The sequence below is a fragment of the Patagioenas fasciata genome, chromosome W, assembly GCF_037038585.1.
Source record: "Patagioenas fasciata isolate bPatFas1 chromosome W, bPatFas1.hap1, whole genome shotgun sequence".
In the NCBI taxonomy this organism is placed as follows: domain Eukaryota; kingdom Metazoa; phylum Chordata; class Aves; order Columbiformes; family Columbidae; genus Patagioenas; species Patagioenas fasciata.
Genome location: NC_092559.1, coordinates 1,597,693 through 1,617,291, shown reverse-complemented (window position 1 = coordinate 1,617,291; position 19,599 = coordinate 1,597,693).

Here is a 19,599-nt window from a genome sequence, read left to right as displayed (position 1 = left end):
TTTATTCTTTAATTTCCCTCCTTTCCCTACACGAATCTCTTGCTGCATTTGGTACAAAGTTGAAATTGTAATGTTCAAGGTGCGCTGATGTAAATGTACGTGAGAGACCTAAGTCTACAAACTCTTCTCCTGTTCCTCAGGAGCAGCCAAATCCTGGCACATTTTAAAGCTTTGGCTGAATTTTTGTGTCCTTGTGCCAACTCAGCTTCTTCCAATATAACCAGAAACTTAATATTTGTTCAAAAGGTCTGGGAGCCTTCTTAACACTGTTATGGCCTGCAGTCATATCTAAATACACGTGTCCTTCTAAATAATGTCTTCTTTTTAATTATTATTTTCCCTAATGCAGATGAATATCGAGGACAATTAAGATAGCGTCTGGTGCAATATGTATCTGGTGATATCTGTTTCTAAGTGCCGTCTGTAGTGATGCATTTTAGTGTGAGAAGATCAGAATCGAGTTGAAAAATGGAGGGTATGTATGATGTATTTGTGAAGGATCCTGATGAAATGCTGGGTGGAATCATTAATTAAACCCAGCACCTGTTACATACGTGTAGGACATTCCTGTGGATGCTCCTGCAGCCATTTCTGAACACTGAGGAGGTTGCGAAGGGTTTATTTTATTTCAATGTCACAAAGCCAAGTCAGTATAACCACTAAATAATCGTATCAATATCCCACAGTAAATACACTAAAAAGTTCCTTTCCAAAGTCATCTTAAATATCAACATGAAACAACCACATGAGTTTTGCACTGAAATACTCACTTGGCTTGCTTAGAATATCCCAAATATGTCAGAAATGAAACACGGGGGATTGGACTGGATGAGCTTTCCAGGTCCTTTCCAATCCCTGACATTCTGGGATTCTGTGGTTCTGTTGAAGCTTGAAACCAAAATGTGCTGCGGGTATCCTGAGTTTTGAACTTGTGCCCTGTATTTTTGGCTACAATTACAAATTGAAACGGGGGGGGTCTTCCAGAGTCTGTGTTTAAAAGCTACAAGAATCCTATCCCAACAGGAACATATAGGAAAATGGGCTAGATCGGTGGGTTATTAACGGGCTATTAGTGAGGTCTTGGATTTGAGGAAAAATGACAACAAGTTTTAAAAATTGATTCTAAAAGTTAAATTGATTTTGCCAGAACTTGCAGCGTCAATGGTGGTGTAAGATTTTGTGTTACTAGGCTGGCAAGTGAGGAGGAACTTATTGAAGAAATATATGCACTGATATTCCACGCCTGGTATATCTCGTATAGGGTTTGGCGGGAGCCTCTTGCTGTTGTTATTCTTTAAACACCTTCTAGAGGTGAGATAATAACTTCTCTGCTATGTACGCCTGAAGAATCTGAAGCGCAGAGATAGCGCTAGCCAGTAGAACTTAATTTCCAAAGTCGTTAATGAGGCTGCATTTTAATGAGCCTTTTTATCCCGTGTTGTGAACCGGGCTGTTTCATGATGCCATTGTTCTCGGGTTGCTGGAGGGAAAAAACCCAGCAGAACCTGGCAAAATTAATGCAAGAATAGCAGCAGCCCAAATAAGAAACTCTCTGTACATCAGTTTGCATTTATTTCAACCTCACAGGTACTTTTTGAAGCAAGAAAAACACAATTCCTTCAAAGTTTGAGTGCAAAAAGGATTCAGGAGACTGTAAATTTCTGCCATAGTCTTATAATTCATCAACCTCTTCTCATTCTTCTCTGCTTTAGTATTCTGTTTCACACTTTCTTTACAGGCATGAAAAACGGGGTCTATAATCAGAATGCAAGGCTTTCTTTTAGCTGCTTTATTTTTTTCTCTGGGATAATTTGGTTTCTACATCAAATCATTTCAGAATATTAATGGCCTTTGGTAACTCGTAGATAATATTGGAATAGGGAACAATGTGTGGGAGAATGGTTTATGCATCCTAAGGTTGAAATTTAATGAATATATCTATGAGTTTTGTCATTTAATGACTTACATGTAGGCGTAAAAATAACGTATGGGCAACGCTTTTATCATGGTGAAAATCCAGGGATTTTATTCCAAGCACAGCTTATGATATTGGCTAAAACATAGAAAAACCTTGATTTTTTTACCCCCAAGTAAATCTGGATTTTAAAAGATTTTACGGAAATCGTTTTCTGGGTTTTCATGACTTGTAACAGTTAAAACTGAATCTAAAAGGTGTTTATGTTCTGGTTTGTATTTGGATCAAATCAGATGCGTCTTTTATTATCCAGACTGGTGCAAATGTCACGGCGTTCGCCTAATTCCTAAATCGTCGAATGGCTTTCTCTTTGTTATAATAAGTAACTAATGATGTTTTGTTACATGGAGATGGCTTAATTAAGTGGATTTTAACAGCCGGTGATTGAACAGGGGAAAGAGTCGTTGTTTTTTCACCTTCTTTTCCTCCTCCTCCCAGGATGCTCAAGGTTTTACAAAACCACATCACTGAACAAGCAACACCTCCAGCAGCTTAATACATTCTAGCAAAACGCTTTGTATGGTTAACAGCTCAAAAATATATTGATTAGAGCGTCACAGTACTGTGAATTCTGCTGTTTGCCGTGATTTACGGAGACGTGCTGTCAAATTTGCCACTTCAGCAACGCGTTCTTGGGTTACTAAAACAGAGTCGTGAAGGGTGAAACGCAGCTTTGCAAGGGAGATGTTTCAATGCAACGTCTTTGAAAGGCGGTTTTTGTCGAGTAACCCAAGATGTATAAACCAGACCACGCAGGGAGTTGGTTATTATCAGTTAATCTACTGGAGAACCAGCACTAAGGAGTAAACTCAAGTCTTGCAACTCCCATATAGAAAGCCAGACACCTTTCATTCTCCATATGCTTTTGTGCATATGGTTTGGAATTCTTTTCTCCTCTGTGTGTTTCTTCGAGCTCTCAGACTACGGAGGATTAGCTCACAAATAAAGAACTGTGAGTCGGAAGGAGTTTCTGAAGGAAACGGCAGCGTGGAACAGCCTCCAGCAGCCCGCGAGGAAGGAACAAACAACCAGCACCACAACAAATCGTATTGATTTAGCAGCCAGCACAACAAAGCCATCCCTGGGCACCCCACACAACTTCGGTGTTGACAGCACAGAGAAGCTGCGAGATGTGAATATGAATTTATGTAAATGGCCGTCTGCATTTGGAAACAGCTGTTTGCAACAACTGCTCTGCTAAATTGGTCCCTCTTTTGATTTCTTTTTTGTTGTGTTGAAAGAGCAGAGTTGTCTTTACCAGCTTTTCAACATGTTTGGAGTTTGGTGATATACAGAGGAGGAGTTGGAAGGATCTAGTATAACACAAACTATTCTTCCTCCTCTGCTTTCAGCTCTAATTTTCAAAAAGATGAGCATCAGATTGCTCACAAACTGCGGGGTTTTTCCATCTGCCAGGCGAAATCTGTCTCCATCGTGTTTGGAAACGCTCGGAAAAGCAACAGGGAGTTGGAGCACGGAGTAAGGGGAAGAGTAGGTGTAACTGGGATTGTTATTGGGGGAATTATTGGGTCGCTACAGCAGGAATTGTAGGGGCCTACTATTATATTAACCCGTCTTTTCTCCATCCCTCATGTAATCATGTGTTCCCCTCCATCAATCTTCGTCATTCCTGTGCATTATCAGCAATAACACATCCTCCTTCTTCCGCTTTTGAGCTACTGATGGACATTGCTGCTGGTCTGTTCCATTTAGGGCAGATTTTATAGCAGGATGCTTCTGGAGCACCTCCGGCACCTTTGCATCCTGAGTGAAACGAGTTGTCAGTGTCATCGTTAAGCATGAAATACAATCGGTGAGTTCGTTGCGACCCAAATGTCGTGACAAGGAGCCATAGATCAGACTCAGACACATGTGCACCAATAAGCAAATACGAGTCAATTAGTGCACTCCAAAGATGAAAATAGATACGTTTGAATACTGCAGTATGGTTGCTTCTCCTGCAAATATCAACAGTAGATAAATAAAGCAGCTTCTACTTGGCTCAAGCGCCTTCTGCACTGGAAAAAGGATAAGAATAAGATGTTACGCATCCAACATTGGTTTGCTTCTTCTAACATTAACCACATGTATAATACTGCAGAGGAAATACAAATATAATTCTATTTTTCTTCTGTTTGGAAGGATTTAGCTTCACGTCGTCACAACAGATGGCTGTTTTAATTTCCCAGAGACCACTCAGCGTGTGAAAATTGTTTCCGCTTTGATTTGCTAGAACATACTCATTATTAATATTACGACAGTGTCTGGGAGTATCGGTCATGGATCAGGACCAGAAGATCCGAGTGCTCTAAACATCCAAATGAACGGTTAAAATCTAAATATAACAGTTAGCAGAAGGATAGATGCAGCTAGGAACGCATAGAAAAGCACGAGACAACACAAACACCGATGAAGTCAATACACCACTAATCAAACAACTGTCATATTTTTAGTCTAATGTTTGGAAAAAGGGAGTTTTCTTTCCATTTAAGTATTTGTTATCCAGCCTGAATGCAAATCTTTTGCATTCGGAACGTGATTTGTCTCGCTGTGGTGCGGGGAGTAAACAGTTGCACGCATCTGTGTGATATGGTCTTATTCTATAAAAAGCTCCATAAAACAAAGCAGATTGAATATTCCATAGGCTTCTTCTCTAGTGGTGACTGTGCCAAACGTTGATAAATTCTGTCATTACGCACTCATTAATCTCAGCAAATCGGGCTCAGGAATATTCTGAGCACAGCGCCACGTGTTCCCTCTTTCTCTTGCCTCTTCCAGTGGAAACCCAAGAGAGCTCCGGCCAAATCATCTCTTCCGCTTTTAACGCCATCTGAGGCCTTTCCTTTATACTTTTGAAAAATCCAGTTCTCTTGCAAACTCCACCAAAGCAACAAACAGTTGAGAAAGGGTTTTACCAAACCACCCTCGAAGCCCCGTTGGGCTGGAGAAACGATGTGAAGCCACCACCTTCCACCCATAAATTCCAACTGAGAGGTGGGAGAATGACACAGTCCAGTTGTGGAAAGGCCAATGTTGGTCAGCTAATATCTAATATTCCTCTTTCCTCCTCTTTTCCCTTCTATCTTTCTTTGTCTGATTTGTGGTTATTGACCTTTGTATATATAGCCATAATTCCTCCGCGGTGAGGCTATATGTTTATATCCATATTCTGAATTTGAAGCAGCCATGAGTGTCGTTTCTTTGATTTATTCGGTTAACCTCTAGCTTAATAAGTCTGTATTATTTCTCTAGGTGTCCTCTTTTCACTATTAAATGGGTTTTATACCCCCCTGAGATTTTCTTTATAACATCACATTGAGCATTAAGTCTGTAAAAATCCGTGTCCCTTAATTTTCTCATTTTTGCCAAATGCCATTATTTACTTAACTAAAACCACTTCTACTCTTTTATGATGGTGAATTCTCTTGAACTTCTGTTGTATAGAAATAAACACAAACCTCTTTTCGCGATGATAGGAGCGACTTCTTAGCTTCATTTTGTGCTTTGTTCTTTCCCTTCTAGAGAAGACCTAAGTAGGGCTGAAAGACCATCAAGCATCGGAATTTCGTGCCACCCAACAATATTAAATACGAACAATATCCCCTGCAAGTAGGATTCTGCAGGAAATTGTTCCTTAGCAGGGTTTCTGTTTAACACCATGGGTTGGATTCTTGGTGGACGTCCAAGGGGTGGTCACTCTGGTGTTGATGGAACTAGACTTCTTCCATAGACTCGAAGGTTTTAAGAAGCTTTCTTCAGCATCCCATTGTATTATTTCCTACTAAATTGTCAAATTTTTGCTTTTCAAAACGTCCACAACCTCAGCCGGAAGCATTTATGGATTTTTATGTCCCTAAAGCCACCCAATACCAAGGGAGGACGGTGGCTGGAACCCATGAGCTGGGGTTGATCACCTCCCCAAAGAGATCGAACCCTGCTTTTTGGGAACGCGACTCGCCCTTGTTTTAAAGGTAAAAATCACAAGTCTTGCTGCCCCTGCAATTTTCTGTTCATTTAAGAAAATGCCTAAAACACTGTATTTCACCTCAAACTGTTCCCTTTTTCAGAAGTCTCGCTTTAACCATATTTTACTTTCAACAGTGGAGATGTCTGTCCCGCTCACTGCATCTCAGTTATTTTTCCCAGCTGGTTCTTAGTCCTCCACCAGCTGACATTTAGATTTTCTTCACACGTTTCGTTATCAGTCATTAATCAGCCTTTTGGACTGAACAGCGTGTTCCTCTTACGTCGAGTCCTCCTCTAAATGCCATCAGCGCTGATTCATCTTCCCACTTGAGGAACTATTTCCACAGGAATAAACGAGAATTTTGCCGCAGTTGGGAGCACAGAGGTGGTGTTTTGATTCCTAAACTTATTGCAGAAGTATTTATTGAAATATCGGCAAGGATTTAGCTTTCCCTGTTCGTGGCACTGTATTTCTTGATGAACCTTCTCATTTTCCTCTCTCATTTTACCCAAAGCAATTATTCACATTATGCACATTACCATTGCTTTCTTGGTTCCTCTCTCACTTCTATGGAACTCTCTCTAAGGAATTTTGCTGTAACACAAAACTTCTTGCTTTCTTAAAAGAATTAACAAAGTATCATTTAAATGCGACTTAGAGTGAGACACTTGATGTGGAGATCAATGTGGTAGATTTTAAAGGCTGCTATTGAATTTTAATTCAATGATATAATAAATCCATCACTGTGCACACAGAGCTGCAGTATAAGTGCAGTAGAATTTGATTAATCTGGTCGGACGAATCTCCAAGGGTTTCAATTTTGTGAAGTCTCTTGTTTTAATTCAGTAAAACCATTGAGTGATTGGGGCTAAGTTTGTACCAAAAGAGGTCTTACCCTTTTTTATTGTCCAAAGAAAATCCTCTTTTAAATCAAATCTGGATTTCTTTTCTTTAGCAAAGGACAGAACACCTCAAAGTTTGTTATTCCATTTCTGTCCTTAACACTTTCAATCTAAGGCCTTAATGCTACAGCAAGAAATCACCAAAGCATTGGGGAACTTTCCCCATGGATTTCATCGCAAATTCAGATACAAAGTAGAGATCGCAATAGCAAAAGCACAAGCTTACAAACTTCTTTTCTCTACCCCTGCTTGCATTGTCACTTCTCGCAGATATTTGATGTTACCCCGATGCACAGTTGCCACCATTAAAAGAATCATTTATATCGGCACTTGAAGCACCTCAGCACTTCTTCGATCAAGAGGAGGAAATAATTGCAGCGTCTTGCGTCGCGTGGTGCTGTAACTTGCGGTGAACGTTGACGTTTTAATGGCAGGCATCATAATTTCAAACCGAACTGAAATGAGAAGAGGAAAGGTCTATGGCTCTTACTTAATGAGGTTGTGAATTTTCTTTCTCCAGAGTGTTTGGTTGGTAAATTCACTAAAGAATAATAACGGAGCTTCAGACTTTGACTAAAACCTAACAACAAGAGAAAAAAAAACCCAAAAACAATGTAATTCATTAATTACTATTTATTAATAATTCTTTTTTTGAGGAATCTGAAATAGAAAATTTCAGATTGCTTTTTTCCATGGATGGTCCAACTGTAGGAGATGATAACAGCGGCATCAAGGAATCAGATATTGGAAGAGGGACCAGAGACTTAACGGGGTTTTTCGCTTTAGAGACCATTAAATCTCTCCTGGACAAGGCCTTGAGCAATCTGAACTAATTTGCCCTGCTTTGGATATAACTCCAATTGTAATCTTGGAATAACTTTGGTTGCAAAGGAGCCCAGGACATCGTGGTCCAACACTCTGCTCAGAGCAGAACCAGCTTAAAATTCATCGCCTTGCTCTGGAGCTCGGCCAACTGAATCTTCAACATTTCCAAGGGTGGAAACCCCATCCTGGCCAACACATATGTGATTAATAGAAATTCTATACGAACGGGCCGTACGAGACTTCGCGTTTCTACCCCGAGCTGTTCTTTGTTTCCTTCAAAGTCTCCCATCAAATCCTGCACCCTCTTGCAACAAACATTACACAACTTTCCTTATTATTTGCCAAGAAACAGCAACAAGCAAGGTACTTAGCTAATTAGACATTTCTGCCTTTCGCTTTTGACATTTGCATCAACTTGAAATTTTGCCGACGAGGTTACTGAAAGAATTTTAAATGACTACTGTAGTGATTAAGCAGTGAAGCTGAATACTAATGTGTCTCAAACTGGGTTAGTGCGGCAGCGAATTTAACATAGCCAGTTTTAAAGTGGACTAATTAACAATTAAGAGTCTCAAGTGAAACTTATTTATATCTATGTAAAAAAAAACACCCCAAAATAATAATAATAACCCAGCCTCCCACCTCAAGTCAAATTCTCAGCCTGGTGCTTGGCAGGATGAAGCTTCTACATCTTTCCTATAGTCAGATATTTGCTCATTTGGGGGTATCCAGATCCTTCCACAGTCCCTTTTCCCTATAGATGTGTATCCAAAATAATGAAGAATAGACTGTCAGAGCATTGAAACAGACAATTTATTGTAAAATATGTTTTCTGGCCTCATCCAGAAAGCCACCAGTTGGATATTTTGCCCCAAATTCGGATCCTTGTGGCTGTCATAACCACATAAACATCTGTGCTCAGCTTCTCTGGCTCCTTTAGAGGCAAGCGTACCGTTTTCCTTTGAATTTGCAGAATAATAAGCATTATTTCTTCGTTTCCTCCCCCTTTTTTCAGTTGGAACAGAGCAGATAGCGATAGGAATGCTGCTCCCTTCGGGCTGCAACAGCTCTGACAGGTGAAAATTGCTGCGTCCCAACGGGGGTGAGCGCAGCATTAACTTCCTTGTCAAATACAAATGTCAGGTTAAGTTTTGTCCCTACCTTGATATTCAGAAAATAGACGCTTTTATTCTAAATCACGAGAAAGCTTCCCGCGTGTGTATTTTAATTACCGCGGAAATGGAACTGTCTATCCGTAGATCCTGGAGAGCGTGTGTGTAAGACTTTTAAATACGTATATTCTATTCATCGTTTTATTTATAGGCCATAAAGCTTTAAAGGACTAAGACATCAGCTCCTAGACGAACTAACTAAGTTTTCTAAACCCATCATTACTGCCCAGGGTAGGAAAGAGTTGAGAGTGTGTATATCATAAAAAATACAACTCACTTCCACTTGGTCTCTAATCCTCTGCTTCACTCTCATCCCCTTTAACACACCAAGACCCCTATGGCTTTTCTTTGACTCGCCTACCCAGAATTAGGCTGCAATTTGATTTTTGACCTGTGAAATCACAATTAAGAGAGACATCTACTAGTGCAGGTCCTAAAAGGTCTTTAGAAAGGCTGAAAAGAGTAAGAGGAAGAAATTCCAGGAGGTTTTTATACCTCAATAGTGGATTAGACTACTGAATTATTTACTCTCCGAAGCAGACTGTTGTTCAGCAAAATTTGCTGAGAGACACTCGTTCCAATGAATCATTTATAATCAAAACAGTTTGTCTTCGAGGGGAAGGAACCGATATTGTCGATATTGTCAGGCACTCCTGTTTGGAGCTTGGGAACTAATGGTCTGATGCTTCTGATATGGGTCTGGACCCACCGGCCCCTTGGCGGCGCACGTTGCTTCTTGATAAACGGAGCGATAAGCAAATTAATTGGGAAATGTTTTCAAAATCGAATGTTTCTTGCATAGCTGTTCTTTAAGGTTGGCAAGGATGATGCTCGCAAGGATAAACTTTCCATTGTGGGCTTTAGGAGGGGTAAATCTATTTTGAAGGAGTCGTACGCCCGTTTGTTGTAATCTCACTCACATTCTTGTACTGAGATATTCTACAAATCGTAGCTTTTCACGTATAAACCCCATGCAAATACTGTACACGTGTCATATATAAATCTCTTTATATAATGTATATCATATAAAGCATTAAGGGTGATTAACTACATTTAATTTACCGCCTTGGTTGATGTAGAATTGAACATTCCTCCTGGGAAAATGGTAATTAATATAACTAGTCATTGGTTGATGTGAAACCTGATAAGACAATAGGTTTTAAATGAAAAGAGGGGAGATTTAGGCTGGACATGAGGAAGAAATTCTTTACACTGAGGGTGGGGAGATGAAATTAGCCCTAAACTAGCTCTGTGTGTCAATTAATGCATTTTAGCTTTGTTCTATCTTTTCTATATCTAAGAACAGCAACTATACCCAGGTAGAAAGTAAATAAAGCAGAGGATGCTTCCACTTAAATTAGGTTTCAAAAATAAATACATCTGGGACATTAAAAACTGATTGTGTCTTAAAAGGCAACCGGAATAACTTTTCCCCTAAAATGAGGTCACATCTTAATAAAATAATTTACTATTTTTAGTCATGTATTACAATAAGTCATTTGAAACCAACTGTAGGCCACTCAACTTGTCCGATCCTTAGAAATGTCCTAACTGTTATCTGAAACATTAGTAAAATACTAGTAAATGAATGAATTAATGGAGATATATCAATTAATGAAATCATTCTGGCTGTCCAGCTGCTCCAATGAGCAAAATAGAATGAATCTCTATTTGAAGCTTTGTGTATATGACTGTAAAGTGGAAGGAAGGCAGAATTACAGAGATAGGTTATGGAGGAGGGAGAACGTCAGCACAAATTTGGTTCAACGGAGCTTTATCTTTAGGTTTGTTTTAGCAACGTGATTTAAAACCAGACATTTTCATGATATAGTTTGTTTGTTGGATCCCTGGCTAAAGAATGCATCACAGTTTGTTTGTATAAATGGTCTGAAATTGTGACTGCAGATGCGGACTTTTAGAATAATAAGAGTGGTCTCCAAAGCTTATTAGAATAATCAGCTCATTGCGCGTTGTTATCAGAACTGGTTACTATCATCATTATTAATACCGTTATGCTTTTTCAGTCGTTGTGTGCAGCTCAGTCCTCTCGCTTGTCCCTCCGACCGGTGACCTGGCATCATCTCTGTGACCTTCACCCACGATGCAGATCCACTGAGACATCCGAGATACGTTGAAATCCTGCCAAATATCTCAGCATAACAGCTCCCAGATCCTCCTTCACGCCATCTTCATCCTGTATCTTGATTACCGGAGCACCTGGCCTTTATTCGGACCCGTTTTGAACAACATCACAACGAACGTTTGCCCCTCTCGGTCATCTGGATGGCGTCACAACCCTTGTTTGATCCCACTGGAGAGCATAGGAGGTGTACAATGCATTACTTCCATGTCCATTGGTGGGTAGCCCAAATGTATCAATCGCTGAGGACATAAATATCAAAGGAGGAGGAAACGATCTAAACTAGAAGCTAATTCTGGCAGAAGATCAAATGGATGTAAATTAGATATGAAAGACTGGAAATTAGACGGTTTCTAACGACACGAGGTGTGAAGTTCTGGAACAAGCCTTCAAACGCATTAGTGGGGAGAAAACATTTTGTGCTGGAGGTTATGTTTATCAAGGCAATTTCGGGAGAGACAAGAAAATTAAGCTTGTGATCTGCATCGTTTGGCAGCAGATTCACTGGCATCTTTATTTAAAGATGCGGTTGTTGTGTGTTTGTACATCATTTCAGTTCTAATAGAACACTGAAGGGTTTGGTCTGGTCTCCTGGACAGAATATTTATCCACACTCAAGCCTCTTTTGACGTGTGAAATGGGGAGAACGAGGAGGAGGAGGGAAGGGACTTGTCCTGTAATTACTTCTATTTGTTGTTGTCGTTTTTCTTCTACGGTTCATAGTTTGTTACGTATTATTGAGAGCAACATTAGGGAAGAAGTTTTCAGAGTGAGGGTTGTGAAACACTGGAACTGAGGCCCAGAAAGGTCATGAAATCTCCATCCTGTCTTTCCTCAGCTACCTGATTTAACTTTCAAGTTGACCCTACTCGGAGTAGAGGATCCAACGCCAGATGATCCTCAGAGCTCCTTCCAACCTCAAGTATTCTGTAGAGCTGCAGAATATCCAAACCGTGGTGGATGGGAACGTGTGACATGGACATCTGATAAACACCCTTGAATTAGGTGACATTTACTGGTAGATGTGAAGTCCAGAATTGCAAATCTAGTTCTTCATTCTTTCTTCTTCCCTGCCTCTCGTTCATCGATGAGATCTCACGTTATCTGCAGAGGTTGTCATGTCCACCACCATACAGCATATCCTTTCTACTCATTAAATGCATGAGCAAAACTTTCAAATGAGAGCTTTAAAATGACAGCAACAAGTATCAGATAGCAAATAACTTGTTTATAATCTGTATTTCACCTAAGGTTCTCAACAAGAAAATACTTCATGAATAGCAAATAAGGTCATACTGTTCATCAAAGAGACGGAGTTCCATGTTTCCGTTTGATAAAATATTTGGGCAGCGAATTTAATCTCTAATGCCTCAGGGTATATTTTGGGAAAATTTTGATCAGCTCTAGCTCTTAATAGATAATATTTTATAGGTCTTGACCAGGCATTGGGGCTTATCAGTGGGTTTCTGCGTGATGAAAAGAGGTGCATGTGATCAAAACCAGAATACATTTTGCTGGGTTATTCAAATTCAGGTTTTCCCCTAAGGCTCCTGGATACGTTCCTTGGTTGTGATGACTGAAGGGTGGGAATTAAGATGCGCTTTTGTAACTGAGTAAGACTGATACTGGCAACATAACGTTGGTTTGATTTCAATTTCATCCCAGCTACACCATTTTAGACCAAGATTTTCAAAGAAATCTACAAGTTAGGATCCTAAAAATCCCCAGAATTCGTATCTGTCACATTTGGAAAATCTAAAGCTTAAAACGTCATTTCTAAACTTGCCTTAAAACAGAGCCTATGCAGTTCACTAAGCAAAAAAATTAAAGAGCAAAACTATTCATAGTTTCAGCACCATGGTTTTAATTTTGATTTATACAAGAGAGGACTCAACAAAATCACTTTTCCAACTCTCCGTCTCTGATTGTCTTTAGTGCCTGGGAATATTGTGCTTCCTAATGATGCATGTTATCTCTTTTACTGTCCTAGGCTTTAATTCTGGGGCACTGCTCGTATTTTCAACCTATTCAGTAGAAAAACCATCTTACTGTAGAATCTTCTTCGGCCAAGTTGCCTGAAAGTCACCTTGAACAACATGAAAAGAGATCTCGCCTCTTCTCGTTAAGATCTTTGCTGAAATAATCACAGTCCCAGTTGTCCCTTCGTTGGAAAAAACAATTCCTTTAGACAACAGTGCTGTGAGCTTCTCCTCTTTATTGTCATTCTGATGAGAGAACACTGGACTTCTAACAAAAAGGTCATAATGTCTTTTATTAATAGCTACGATAAATTAAGGTAGACTAGTGCAACTTCAAGACATTCATACTCACACCCTACTGTCTGTATTAGTTATCAAAGGATGGTTTGGGTTGGAAGGGACCTTCAAAGCTTAATCTTTGTGTCTAATCAACTCAGTCTTATTAGCAAATCCCTTGAGGAGCAGCTTTTGTTTGTGTTGGAGAGCAAAATAAAGTCCTTGCGCACTCGGGGATAATGGTTTAGTTACCTGCCACGTTTTATGAAGGGCATTACCTCTAGTATGTGTCGTTTCAAAAAGACTGGAATATTCATTGATTTTGATAGCGAAAAATGAGGTCTAGAATGTGGCAATGATTTGTGATTACTCTGCTGATCGGACCCTGTTCCAAACTCCCTGAGCTAAGAGGAAAAAAAGACCTGTCGAGTTTGATGAGGAAATGAAACGATGATAACCTGATAAATACCCAAATGAAGTAAAATGAACCTAAATGAACGTAAGCAGCTCAAAATTCACGTAGCTGAGGCAAGAGGCCATGTAGAATTGATGATGTTTTGGATTTGCTCTTTGCTAAAATATGAGATTCAGAAGCTAAATGGGACCAACAGATTGTTTTGTTCCACCTATATCATTCCTAACTAATATCTGATCTGTTCTAAAGATTTCCTCACGCTGGATAACGTACCATTCTCCCAGGAAATCTCTTAGGGTGTTTAACAGGTAGGTACACAACATCTCGTGCTCTATCCATTTTAGAGACCTCTGAAAATGTGGAGGAAACGATTTCTCCCACTTCCGGCAAAGAAGCAACCACTGAATTTTCTCAGCCCCCAACCAGGATTGATGGAAAAATGCTCTACTAACTGTGGTGGAGGGGAAATCCATGGAATTTACCTTTTACTCCTTGGTAGAAAGGGAAAATTCTAGTACACAAACTACTCTACCACCCCTCATTTATCAGAGAACTATCAAGTACCTATTCCACTTTGCATTTTTTTAATTCTATTAAGTCAATTACTTTTGTCAAGAAACAAACCACTTAACTTGATTATCAGACAAAAATGGACAAGGATCCTTAATAATTAATAAAATGACGTTTGCTTAAAAAAATGTCTCCAACTTTACTACACCGAAGTTGGCATTCACAGTCACTCAACTACCTACAGAATTAGCATTTCTTCTGTTACTGGAATCTGTTGGTGTCAAGAAGTAAAGGGGCAGGACGTGAGCTTTGTTGGATGGCAAATGCCAAAAGTTTGGTGAAAGACTAAGCAGGGTCTTTGCAAAAGCTGATTGCAAAATCCAATTAAGGTGAGACAGCAGGAGCTAAGTCCACCTAACGAAAGCCAAAGCTTCAGGTCCTTGTGTATTTTGGAACTCAGTTGCCAACGTTTTATGCTAAATTTAAGAGCCTAAAACCTGCCTGACTACACCAAGCTCCGTATTCTTTGCACACACACAGGTAAAATTCTTCTTGGTCTTGACTAAAATTTGGTAGATGAATATGACGTTTGATGGGCTCATAGCAGATGAACCTCTTGCATTGATTTTTGTCCACCTGACCTCTTCAGGCAACCCCTCCATGAACTAAGATTCAAGAGTTGAAAGATGTGTTCAGTTTTGAGCGTGGCTTGGTGTAGACGTTGCTCAGACTCTCAATTATTCCCTAATCTAGAAGACCTACGAAGCACGTGGACATGACCTTTGAAAATAACCCTTTCACAGAGGTTTGTGAAGATGGAATACGGACTTGAGCTACTTGACCTGGTTTCATCAGCAGAAAATGCAGCAGTTTTGATGGAAGTTTGATGAATTCTCAGGCACGAGCAAGATTAACGGTTGGACTCGATGATCTTAAAGGTCTTTTCCAACCCAAACGGCCCTGTGATTCTATGATTTAGGACTGCAGCTGTCTTTGTACATTGAAATTTGTCAGGGCAGGCACCTCCACAGAGCAATCCAGGCCACCTAAGGTCTGAATCTGCCTGTGGAAGCATCAGTTCCCTCCACTTATCATGCAATTTGACCACACTCTGGAACAAGGAGCAGATTTAGGTACCTGAACCCAGGTGTTGTGAACTGAAACCGAAGGAACTTCAATTAAACTGCCCCTTGGGAGATGTCTTTAATGATAATTTTGCTAACAGCTTGCTTGGTATGGCTACCACCTGGTTATTTAAACACTCGCTATGTAGAGTTTCATCCTGAATTCTTATCATAAATGACTCGTAACTTGTGTGACCTTTCATACCAATATATTACCAGTGACTATATTAATGATACTTTACAGGCAAGGAGAGATTTACTATATCAGGCTGTCCATAGAATTAAGTGCAATGTGCTTCAGTCCAAGTAAATGCCAAGACTGCACCCAAATTATACCCACAAATATATATAATATATGAGAAATACTGAATCCATTTGGATACCTTTGAGGAAACAGAACCCTGCAATGATTAAACTGCAATAAACCTGTAATTACTGCGCATGCCACTCCTTGGAGAGGGGAAAAAGTCCTGGCTGTACAAACCATTTAAAAGCAAAATAGATCAGTTGCTAAGTTGTTGCCAAGACCTGAACCTGAAATCAAACCCCTCTAAACGCTAAGTGCGGGAAATAAAGCATTGCAATTACTTAGATGATACTTCTTGTGTCGGGCTTGCCCTTGCGCCTTTGTTACTGAAAACGGGGATGGAATTAGATCTGCGTTCTGACTTGAACGCTTGGCATGAAGCCCCTGAAAAGTGGGATGTTGCTGGATATCCTATGGCTCCATGGATGCTCAGAGCCACCAAGCTCGTAACATACGTGGCTTCCAGGCCAGCATCCCAAATTCCATTGTGTGCCTCCCCCTGACTTTCCCATGAGTGTTTAATGAGCTGCTGTGATTTCCCCCCTCTCCCCTTCTTCACGCCGAGAGGATCTCGAGGTTGTAAAAGAGCAGAACATGAATAGGCAGCGAATCAAATCAGCAAACGCTGAAAAGGTCAGAGCCGCTGGGGGATGAGCGTTGGCTTCCCCAAGTTGTGATGGAAGGGAACGGCGCCATTTGAACGCCGCGCCGAGAATCCCACCCGAATTTGAAAGGGAAATAGGAATCGTTGGTACTCAGGACGCTCAGCAACCAGGAGCAGCAATTAGCTCTGCAAACAGCTCTTTATTTCTGCTGGACAAAACAAGTGGGCTCCTCTTTGCCTAAACAGTTACCAGTTAATGATTAAGAGATGCGTGTTTCTCTTAATAGACATTTCTTAATAACCACCTATGACGGATACGCAGAAATATTTAAGTGCTGGAAAAGAATAACTATTCAAAAATAGGTACATTTTGAAAAGCACTTTGTCAACAAGCTGAAAAATACAGTATATACTGTATAATGCTCTCCTTTGAAAACAGAGAAGCTTCTGTATTTTACTGGAATCAGGGTTGTATTTCTGGGTAAACTCTGATTTCTCCTTATTCTTTAATTCTGGTTTAGGCTGTTGAAGACGATTTAATCCAGGCTCAGCGTCGGACAGAAGATGTGCAGAAATTTCCAGCAACCTGGGCTGCATTTTGAGTAACCTGCTCTTCTTCATGCATCCCATTTTCGGCATTTGAACATATCCTGTGCTCAATTATTTAATAAGTCTTCCTGTGCTGGTATTAGAGATCTTTCTCTCGGCAAAGGTAACCATATTAAAACACATTTCATACCCTGGTCCTCAGGCTAATCTCCTTTACACTGCTCTATATAGCAATAGAGATGCTGTTAAAATCAGTGTATCAGCTTCAGGCCTAAGTAGCGAGGCAGAGGAAAACTGCTGTATTATTCTGAGATAAACAGCAAATTAGGAGAAAGCAATAACCCAAACAGCCCTGTAAATTCGGAGTCTTGGTTTAAACTCATTATACTTCTAGCAGGATTACTCCCTATGTCATACAAGATCATTATTGTGTCTGTCCAGACAATAAAATCATGTAAATCTGAATGTAAAATGCTTTGCTTCCCCATATATTGTGGGTTTTTTTCCTTATTTTCTGCACCCAGGGAAAAAAGATGTATTTCTTTTGCTTTCTTTTCCTAAAGGGATACAGGTATATAGAGAACTGGAGGAATATATACAAATATGTGTTGAAATTTCCCTTCGAGGACATCAAAAGCTTCCCATCAGCAGGAGGTAGGGAAGAAGGGACGACAAACTTGCCAAACCCTCCTCATGCTCTTGATTTGCATACGTTACAAAGTGGAAGGTTTTTGGTGGTTTTTCTTTCATTTCAGTCTTATTAAACGCCTGGTTTTAAAGAAATCCTATATAACACTTTCCCCAAGGTGCTGTGATTCAAAAACCTCCGTCCCAGGCTACCCCGTATTCCACTTATTCAAAGCGTTCTTCCCCAATATCGGAATATTGCCGCGGAACGGTGCAGCTCATCACAGCCCATTAACTCGCACTCCAATATCCCTCGTCTACCATTCCGACTTTGAGTCACGCTCAGACTACTGAAGATTCAGGGTGTTTAAATTCTTTACATCCAGCAAAATAGCAAATGTTTGATCGTAATGAAGGATGCGTGCAAAAAAACCCACCCCATAACTACTCATTGATTTGGCTAATTAGCGAAAATAGCTGTTTTTACTGATCTTGTGCTGTAGCAATTCCAAGCAGCTCCATCTTTCCCTGGGTTTTTCTAATCCTGAAAAGCTCTTGGAAGACAGATGTCATGGCACAGCCCAACATCTGGGTTTTCTCCTGGAGCACCAGTCACGATCTTGACATCTGTCCCCGTTCTTCTCTTTCTTTTCCCTTTTTCACCCTCTAATTAAAACAAAACAAAGCTTGAATTAAATTCAATTAAATGCGTAAATTTTACAAGTTAGTGTTTTAGTTCCCCATCACAGGCTTAAAGCCTCAAGATAGTAGAAAATGTTGTGTATATACCCCACACATCTAATTCCAGCAATTCCTCCGCCATGGTAGCCAGGGAGATGAGATGTGTGGAGAAAGCTTGCGTAGCTGAAATTGTATTGCTACGCTAATTAATTTTAACCGAGCCCAAATAAATCTCTCCCTTTTCTTCGAATAAAAAGAGATTTTCTCTTTCTCTTCCCCCAGCTCCTCCTCCAGAACCCCAATGGAAATATTCCTGGAGCCGCAATAATTCCAACGCTCAAGTGGCAGCTCATGTTTCCGAAGCGACGCGTCTTTTCCTCCTCTTTCTGCCCCCCTCAAGAAGAACATTTGTCTTAATAATCAGCTCTTCCAGGTCTGTCCATCCAACAGATGTTTGCACAATGCTTCATTATGTCTGGAAAAGTGACTGTCACACAGTCCCCAGTGTTCTTAAAGACCTTCCCATCACAACTATGGTTGACCTCCAACTGGATGCTCTACCACGGGGAGGAATAATTGTCCATGGTTTTCCCATCTGGATGAAGAGATAACCACCCAGCACCACCGTTCGGGTAGTGGTCCAGTCTCTTTTTATTTCTATTGTGCGTAAAGTGATCAACTGGGTCAAATTAGAACCTATCGAAACAAGCGGGGTTATTGCTGCTTTTTCATGGGGTTGTAGTTGACCTGAACTCAATCTTTCCCAGATTCCTTTCTTAATTTGGGCCTGTTATGCTCATATGGAATTACAATAACAGATGCTGGATGTATACCTTAATTTTTTTAAATGTAGACCTGTGCGGTGTTGTGTTGATGAGGGATGGCAAAGCAGAGCCCATCTCAGGACCCTGTAGATCTAATTTCAACCCTTAATCAGTACCCTCTGACTCTCTTTTGGTAATGAACTTGTGTAAGAGGTTATGGGATGCAGTTTCACAAGTTTAGGTAATAAAAATAGTTTAGAGGAGATGAAGACCTTCTTTGCATTGAAGACTCCTGGTGTTGCATTAAAATGTGCAGGTTACAGGGAAAAAAGAAAGGGTGAAAAAAGCAATTTGACACATAGCCCAGGATTGGGAAAAAACAAACACAAAACCAAACTAAAACGTTGCATTTTGGGTTTATTCAAAGAAATCAAAACATCCGCAATAAATCTAAGGTTCCAAAATTCACTTTGCATGATCAATGCTTTTGAATATTTACATGTCACTTTCCAAGAAATGCAAATCTTTAGATCGCCATCGCTCGATCAAAGATTCTGAAATTGGATGTTACAGGTCGCGGTATTGTATTTATACACCCATTTCATGCTTCAGCAAACCGGCTCCTTAAAATGTAATACTTGATGACAGAAAACTGCTGCCTATCATCGAAAGAAATAAAGCAAGCGTTTGCTGTTCCCTCTGCTATCGGGGTGAATGATGGGGAGCATCATGAAAATGCCAACTGCTCCCATGAAGTTGTTGCGCTCACCCTTTATAAAAAC